Below are 10063 nucleotides of genomic sequence, written 5' to 3'. Positions count from 1 at the left end.
TATCGCTAACATGAACAATCAAATTTGTTTGGCGTTTACAAACTTCACCTTAAAATTAGAAAGAAAAATTTAAAAATTCTTAATACAAAAGATAATTAAACTAAATTCCAAAGAACCACCAATAATATTGTGAATAGCTTCCACGACAAATTAAGAATCACACTAAAAAATAGAGGAATGATATTTCTACACTTAAATGTTGCAACTATACCTTACTTCCATACAATTTGATTCTTTTTGTTATATTTAATAATTATTAAAAAATAAGGGTAATGATAACTTGTGTCCTAGGAGTACAAGATAAGATACCCACTTATAGAAAGTTTGTATTGAAAAAATCAATTATAAAATTAATTTTATATCTTTATTAAAATCAATACATAATTTCCAACACAAAATTACTTTCTTTAGTTCTTATCTTGTGCCCCTAGGGCACAAGTTAACCTTACCCAAAAAATAATATGTTTCATTTTTACATTTGTTTGCATCTGAATGGCTACCCTGCACCTCCATTAATTTCATCTACCATCTCTTTGTTGAGACATTAATGGTGGTAAACGGTGAGAAATTAATTATAAAATTATGGCATAAGATAAGGAAAGAATTAAATGCTCTGAGCTGACCATTTTCTATGTTTGTACATTATGTACAGTACACGTAAATGTAAAAGTGTGAAAAAGAATAATGTATAAATGTGGTGTGGGTTGCTGTTCCGTATCAGAAGTAGGAGTGATGTTAATAAATGATGTTGGATTCTTGGGGTCCAAAATCAATTATAAAGTTTAAAATGAGTGAAATGAAATTATAAGATAGAGAAGTACATATTAAATCTCATATATCGTGATTATATACATTGAATTGTTTTATTTTATTTTATTTTAGATTTTGCATGGTTAAGTTGAATATATGACCGGCCAGAACAATTTGAAAAATAAATAACATGAGATAAGGAAAGAATTAAATACTCTGAGCCCATAATCTTACACGTGTGTACATAAATTTTAAGTGTACAAACGTTGTGTAGGTGGGATATATAAATAAATGGGGTCCAAAATCTTTTTTAGTCAACACATTAACTTAATTAAATGTAAGCTTAATGGTGGAAGCACTTCTAGAACTAGGTTCATTAACCATCTCCTTCATGAATATGGTTAGAATTTTAGTCAACACATTAACTTAACTAAATGTAAGCTTAATGGTGGAAGCACTTCTCAAACTAGGTTGAGGCACATTGCAAATATGCTTGGATTCACTATGCAACATAACCTTTTAATTATTTTGGAGTTTCTATATTCAAAGACAAACCTATATCTCATCATATCCATATAATTATAGATAGTGTATTGACCAAACAAGCTTCTTGGAAATGACACCTTATTTCTATGATGAGTAGGTTCAATCGGTCCATTCAATCATATAAGACATGCTTTTGTATAGTTTTAGGATTTATGAATGATCAATCAATCTTCTTAACAAACTAGATTCTTGCATCCAAAATTTTGCATGGACATATAGCATAGACACTAGAAAGTTGATTACTACACCATGGAAGACTATTTTCTCATCTTTGTCTAAAGGGGGTCTTGGTCTGAGAGATATTAAGATAATAAATAAAGTTGGTAGTTTATCTATTTGTTAGAAGTTGTTAACTATCAATGATCACTGGTCTTATATGATTATTAATTGATACTTCAAACATAAAAAACCAATCATGCATCATATTTCTTCTTCAATATGACCTGACTTTAAGCATCATTTTTCTTTATGGAGTAACATAGTAGATAGCAGGTTAATAATGGAAAGAATACTGATTTATGGATTGATAATTGATTGTGATACAAAATTAAAGATTTATACATAGTATTATCAATGTATATTCAATTTATCCAGACTGGTAAGGTTAATTCAATTATCCAAGACATCAATTGGAACATTCCTCATGACTTATCCATTTTGACTCCTCAAATTGTTGAAGACATTTGAAGATTAACTTGTCATATGATAATACTAGTGTTGATAAATTCATTTGGACATAATTTGCAAATGGTGATCTATCTTTTAAAGATGCCTACAATTGTATTAGGAAGGATCACATTGGCTTCTTGAACAAAATTCACTTGACATCCCTACAAAGTACCTCATAAGTTATTAGTGACTTGGAAACAAATGCATATTGTTATTACAACAAAAGACAACATGATTCAAAGGGAGATGCTTATGGTTTCAAGGTGTTTTCTCTAAAATCATGACGTGGGATCTGCAAACCACTTATTTTTAAGATGCAGGTACACATTACTTTTCTGGCATTGGATAAAGTGATTGTTTGGCATGACAATTTATTAAACTAGTTACAAAAGCTTATACAAACTTGTTGGTAGAAGTTCGAATTCTCAAATTCAGAATCTAATCATGACTCTCATCATAATAACTCTTTGGAAAATTTGACACATAAGAAATGATAGATTTTAAAATGGTAATATTGACTTTGATAGAGATATTTTTCATGTTAAACAATTAGTTTATTAATCATCTACCTCTTTCAATGGGCATATGTACTCTTCATTTCACAAGTTAAAAATTAATAAGTGCTTTGAAATCAAATGTCGATCTCCTCCCGCACCTAGAATCATACAAGTTAATTGATGTTTTCCTAGTCTTAATTGGATTAAGCGCAACACAAATGGGGCTTCAAAAGAAAACTATGGGATCTCAACTTATGGTGACATATTTAGGGATAATTTAGGAACAGTCTTTTGAGATTTCTCAGCTAAGATTGGAGTTTGCACCACTTTTTAAACTCAATTTAATGGAATTATATTTACTATCTAATATGCTAACAGGAAGAATTAGAGAAATCTTTGGCTTGAAAATGACTAAGTGTTGAGCATTTGTACATTTTATAATTTTAATGTTGTTCATTGGAATCTTTTATTTAAAAGGAAAAATAATTTACACATTATACGCTTCTTTAGATTAAGATATCTCATATTTTCAATGAGGAAAATGCATGTGTAAATAGATTAGCAAATACAATTTTTTTGGTTGATTTTTTTAAAGAAAAGGAATTAATGAACGCGAGTACAAGGGGTACTCGAACCCTTACAAATGAACAAATAAGAACTACTACCTCTTCAGACACTTAACAGGAGAATTATACCAATCATAGTAATTAAACGATTTTTGCATTCTCAAACCAATCCCCAACCAACTCCAATAAAGCACCTTGATAGAACTAATGAGATCCTCCAGCGAAAACCTATTACCTCTAAAGATAACGTCATTTCTAGATAACCAAATCTGCGAAACAACAACTGCCCAGATAACAATCCCTGCCTTATTCCCCACTTCCTTCCTCAAGGCACTAGCATAAACTGAGAAAAAAACTAATGGCTTTGAATCAATGATTAACTCAAAACCCAACCACCTAATAATACCTCTCAAAACATTGGTCGAATAAGCACAGGAGAAGAATACATAACTCGATAGTTCTTCAAACCAACCACATATCACACACAAATAATCAGACAAAATTGCATTCATACCTCTTTTAATCAGTTGGTTCTTGGTAGCTAAAAGGTCCAGAAACAATCTCCAAATAAAAATTTGAATCTTCGACGAGAGCTTTGCTCTCCACAACACTGACAGAGCCTTGGAAAGAACCTCACTAACAACACCTTCCGCATCTACCTGCAGCAACATATCATAACCAAAACTAACATTGTACATATTAGAATCAGAATCAAACCAAAGAAAAATGTTATGTTAATCAACAATGGGACTCCGATTCTGTAACTCTAGATACAACTATAGTTTCTTCTGAATATGCTCTGAATTAGCAGCAAGAACCAGGAACTGAAGATCCCACTTCCATCCTAACTCACCCTAAAAACCAGCTTCAACAACATTCAACTTTGGGAGAGACGAAAGAGCATACAAACATGAGAGAACCTCATTCAAGGGCAATTCTCCTATCCATGTCTTGCTCCAAAAAGATAAGTCTGAACCAATACCCAGGCGACAATCCAAAATAGAAATGAAAGGATCCACAATCGAACGATTAACTAAGCATAAAGACATTAAATATCTCCACCAAATGGGCTGTGTTTTCCTTCCCTTAGAACCATCGAAACAACAAACTTCCAAGGCCAGGCTAGATGAAGAGTATCTGTGCTCGATGATACCTTTCCAAAAAGTGTTCTTCTCACTCAAAAACCTCCACTTCCATTTCAGAATGAAAGATTTATTGAACACCATTATATCCTTAACACCTAAGTCTCCTTCCTCTTTCAGTCTACAAATAAACTTCCAACTAACCCAATGGATACTCCTAACTGATGAACCACCTCCCCACAAAACGTTACTCTGAATTCTAACAATTTCTTTGAGAATGACAATCGGAGCCTTGTAGAACAACAAAGAGAAAATAGGAAGAGCATTCAACACTGAATTAATAAACACCACTTTACCACCTAAGGACAAATACTTCCCTCTCCACACAGATAAACGATTACGCAAGTTAACCTCTTCATTCACCTTAAATCCTTTGAATCTTCATAATAAAACACTTCTTCTTCGTTCTCTTGGCTAGGTCCAACAACTAATTTACCATGACACCTCCATCAAAGATACTCCTACCAAATATAAATGCAAATTGTTCTATCGAGACTATAGAACCAACAACCTTCTTAAAACACACAACCATAATTTTAGACAAAAGTTTTTAAAAGCAACTCACTAGACAGATGGGCTTATAGTTACTCAAGAGTTGAAGATTTCTAATCTTAGGAACAAAAATGATAAAGGAAGCAGTAACATCCTTAAATAGAGAAGGATTATCATAAAACTTCATCACAAAACGAATTACATCCCCCTTGACCAATTCCCAACAATCTTGTAAGAAGCTAAAGCTAAAGTCGTCAGGACCAGGACTTTTATCCCCATTACAACTCCAGACAGCTGCTTTAATCTCAACTTCACCGAAAGTCTCCTCCAAACTCTTATTATCAACAACAGAAAGATTCACAAACTCCACACCTCCTAAAACAGGCCTAACCCAATTATCTTCCTTAAAATTAGATTTGAAAAAATTCCTCACTTCTCTTTTAATTTCTCCCACATCTTCAATTCTGCCATCAGGAGTGTTGGCAGCATAAATGTGATTTCTCCTAAACCTTGCCTTCATTGATCTATGGAAAAAGCCTGAGTTACTATCCCCTCCTTCAGCCACAGTAATCTCGACTTCTGTCTCAACAAATTCTCCTTCAAAAGAATATTAACTTCCTATTTATTCTTTTGAATTTTTTTTAATAGATAGATTGGATATGTCTAAGTGTCATTTTTACTATTTTTTTATTGATTAAATTTTAAATCAACTCATCCTTTAGTTTCCCTTTGTCTTTATAAAAAATTAACTAAAACAAAAAAAAAAGTATATTTATTGCAATTAATTACCTATATAAACTTAAATTTCATTTAGCCTTGTCACTATACATAAATTTTTTTCCAGTTGCCCTTGTGACTCACATTCTACACATTGTTGCGATCAACATCTTTTCTTAATGACAATGGAACATATCCTTCACATGAAGGGTGGTGTGGGAGAAACAAGCTATGCAAACAACTCCTCACTACAGGTAATACTTTCACGTAGTTTGCTTTTTCTCATCGTACACATTCAATATTAATTAATGTGGGTCATCTAAATATTATGCAGAGAAAGGTAATTATGAAAGTGAAGACTATAATGGAAGAGAATTTGAAACTATATATGTGCAATACAACATTTAATAGCTCTTGTAAAATAGCCGATTTAGGTTGTTCTTCAGGACCAAACACACTTTTGTCTATCTTGAATATCTTAAACATCATCCATAATATTGGATTCAAATTAAGTAATGAAACACCTGTTATCCAAATTTATCTCAATGATCTATTTGGAAATGATTTCAATACAATCTTCAAGTTACTCCCCGATTTCTACAAGATTATAGAACAAGAAAGAGGAGACAATATTAGAGAATGCTTCATAAATGCCACACCTGGAAACTTTTATGGACGAATATTTCCCAAAAACTATATTAACTTTTTTCATTCCTCATATTGTCTTCATTGGCTATCACAGGTTAGTTTCTCTAAACTAAACCTTTTTTTTATGACAGATGGCAACTTACCTTCACATTAATAAGAAAACAGTGGAAACAACGAGACGATCATTTTTAATCAAATCATCGACTCTGATACCACTATTAGAAAGATACGAGAAAAATCCATATTGCAATTGCTTCCATACAATAGTTAATCAATTTACACAAGCTAATTTAACTTCATTCTTTGATGGCAATAGGCACCAAAAGATTCAACCAAGAAAGCAAAACCACTAAACAAAGGGAAATATTTGTGTAACAAGAACAAGCCCTCCATTAGTATATGATGCATATTGCAAGCAATTTCAGATAGATTTCAAATGTTTTTTAAAGTCACGCTTCGAGGAACTAGCATCAAGCGGCATGATGGTATTAACATTCCTTAGTAGAGAAATGATGTATGAAATTACTTCTTGCGAGGTACTTAGCACAGTACTTAATGAGATGTTCCAAGAGGTAAATAAGCATATATGGACAATTATGCTTCATTGAATAGAAGACTATTTAAATTTAAATTTTGAACAATTATTCTCTTCTCTTTGTAGGGTTTGGTTGAAGAAGAAAAATTGGACATGTTTGATTTGCCTATATATTACCCTACAATAAAGGAAGTTAGACAAGTGATTATGGAAGAAGGGTCTTTTACCCTTCAAAATTTGAAGACTTTTAAGATAGGATGGGATGCAAATCTTCAAGAAGATATTGATGATTGTGTTCTTGATAACAAGATGAGAGGAGAGTTTATAGCTAAATACCATAGAGCTATTTTTGAACCTCTTTTAATTGTCGAGTTTGATGAAAATATTGTGGATGAAATCTTCTCAAGGTTTGCAAAGTTAATTGCAAAACTTCTGGAGTTAGAGAGCCTAGAGTTTACTAATATTGTATTATTCGTGACTAAGGATCCTTAATAAAAAAGTCAAATGAGTATTCAAGAAGGGTAGTAGTGGTTAGTGGTATAGAGATTTATGGCATACTTAATGGAAGCATTGTTATAAAATTCTTTGACTAGTATGTGTATAGACTCTTATTTGTGTATGTCCTTCATTATTATTTGTATACTATTATTAGTATATTTTTAGAAAATATATAAAAATTTATTTTGAATTTTTTCTTTCTCACTATCATAATTCTGCGTATTTTGAATTATCGAAACGTCATTTTTCTCTCTTTCTTTTTATTCGTTGAATTTTTCGAATACTTTCTTAAATTCTACTCATTGAATTACTACGGATCTATATACTAGATATTACGAGTGGTACTTATACCATATTTGACTGGGTTTGAACCATTAGATGGTGTATTTTTAGACCAATAATCTACCGTATAAATAATAATCGTACAATATAGAACTAAGATATTTTATCCTATGGACATCGTGATAGTTAGATTGTTTTGTATAATTTTGGACAATGTGAAAAGCGTCTTAAAGAGAGCAAATTGTTTCACAACTTATCTCAGTAAATTCTTTTATGACAATTTTCAAAATTCAAAAATAACTATTTTAAGATGTTAGAAAAATTGTCATGACTAACGAAGAAGTTATTGGTAATTCTGCGGCCACTGTCTCTAACAAACCATCTAATTTTGAGGGTTCTTACTTTAAATATTGGCAAGATAAAATGAAAATCCACTGACAACTCATTAATCTGGCTCCAACAAATATCTTGATCGGTTCTCAAATGTAGTTATCATGAAGAGACTTCATCTCATCATCCATAGAGGGGTGAGCAAGACTATTTGCCGGTCCCGGAGGTGGATTTAACCTCAGCTTGTGAATTACTCCTATTGCTTATAGGATTATACAAGAAGGTTTGTCTTCTGGCTTCTTTGAGTCCAGGCTTGTCACGTTCATCTTTCTTTCAAGTTTACATTTTTGAGGTGTTTATTTGGTTTCGGGTTCTTGCAGGTGGTACCTTAGAGTGGTTGTTTTTGTTGTTTTCAAGTTTCCATGTGTTTGGGGTGGTTGTTGTTTTTAAGTAATTGTCATTTTTCTTTATTTGTGGCTTACGTATCCTTATATGCCTTTTACTCTTTAATACTTCAGTCTCACTTTTTTTTTTATATTTGAAATTTAACATTTTTAATAAATTAGACATGACGCGGATATATATATATATATATATATATATATATATATATATATATATATATATATATATATATATATATATATATATATATATAAGGTGTTAACTTATTTAATAAAATTAACGTCAAAAATGAAGATAATTTTTTAATTTTTAATTTTTATGTTTATTTATTCATTATCATTAGTTATTTTCCCACTAACTTTTTATAATTATTTTTTAAATTAATTATTAATAATTAAATTAACTCATGTGGGTCCACTAATCCACTAATCTATTAACTCTTATTCAAAAACTTTGGTTAGTCATTTTTCTATAACTCCACTAATTCATTAACTAATAGTTATTTATATAATTTCGACATGCAACGTCCATGTTGGTGGTGTAGTTATTTAGCTAATTTGTAAGTGATTGTATTTGTGCTTAGATTAATTGTGATCATATATCAATGATGATGTGGCTAGATTGGTTTGTATCTTCCATAAATTTTTAATTCAAAATAGATTCATTTTATGATGATGAAGACTCCAAAATTTTGAAATGTTCAATTTTTAAATTAATATTAATAATAGATATAAAATACTATTATAACAAATAAATTAATTTTAAAATGTTATGATAAAAGCTCAATACATTAAAAAAAAATGAGATTGATCAAAATCAAAATAATTATAATTAATTTTTTTTATTAATATATAATTATATTTTTGATGTGTCATTTTTAATTATTATATTTTTTTAACCTACTTTTAAATTAGAATTGAGTCTCCCGTTTAATTGAGCCGGTGATTATACTTAAAAAGGATATTAGGTTGTTTAATTATTTTTATTATGTTTGTTATTTTGCATGTATAACCATACCATTGATGAAATAATTAAATAAGACTATGTTGTTTAATTTTTCTATTTCATTAATTTAATATATTGTGATATGTTTTTTTATTGTTTGTTTCTATTTTTCTACTTATGTAATTTTTGTATGTATTATGCAATGATTCTTTTAGATATAAGCAATATTTTTATTTTTTAATTAATTTATTAATTATTATATGTTTTTTATTGTTTATTTCTATTTTTTTAGTTATATAAATTTTGTATGTATTATGCCATCATTATTTTAGGTATAAGTAATATATTTATTTATTTAATTAATTCAATATATTACTATATGTTTTTTATTTTTTCTTTTTCTTTTTCTACTTATATAATATGTGTACCTAATATTCCTGATTTTTTTAGGTATAAGCAATATATATTTTTTTGTTTTAATTGTCTTATTTAATTAGAAGTAGTTGATTTATTTTATACAAATTCCTCGAGTCTTATTTTTTATAGTTAACATTAACATTTTCAAACTTATTTGTTCTACAATTTTTGTTAGCGAAATTGCTATAAATTAGTTAACTTTTATTATTTTTAATAATTTTTAGACATTTATGAGTGAATTGAATATTAAATAAAAATCATTCCAACATAATTTATTTTTTTAATTTAAATATTTATCTATAATAATAATTTAATAAAATTTACTGTCTAGTATATATATCAACATAATTTGTTTTTTCAATTTAAACATTTATCTTAAATATTCTTAATAATAATAATAATAATAATAATAATAATAATAATAATAATAATAATAATAATAATAATAATAAAATCACATAGTGAGAGATATTAATAGTGTAGCAATATGCAATGAAAAAGATATCATATTAGCTGTGGTTCTTATTCTTCTGACCCATTCATTTTATTAAAATTAAATAGTGGCTACCTTCTATAAATATGTACGACATGTCTAGTCATTATTACATAATTCAGTTATATCAC

The 10063-nt window shown here is 29.2% G+C and overlaps 1 pseudogene; it reads left to right on the top strand.

Annotated features, from left to right (window-relative positions):
* Nucleotides 1-5498: 5498 nt before the first annotated feature.
* On the top strand, nucleotides 5499-7179 carry LOC127126727 (probable caffeine synthase MTL2; annotated as a pseudogene).
* Nucleotides 7180-10063: the final 2884 nt, after the last annotated feature.

This window comes from Lathyrus oleraceus, chromosome 3 (assembly GCF_024323335.1).
Source record: "Lathyrus oleraceus cultivar Zhongwan6 chromosome 3, CAAS_Psat_ZW6_1.0, whole genome shotgun sequence".
Taxonomy (NCBI): domain Eukaryota; kingdom Viridiplantae; phylum Streptophyta; class Magnoliopsida; order Fabales; family Fabaceae; genus Lathyrus; species Lathyrus oleraceus.
This window is presented reverse-complemented; position numbering and strand designations above follow the sequence as displayed.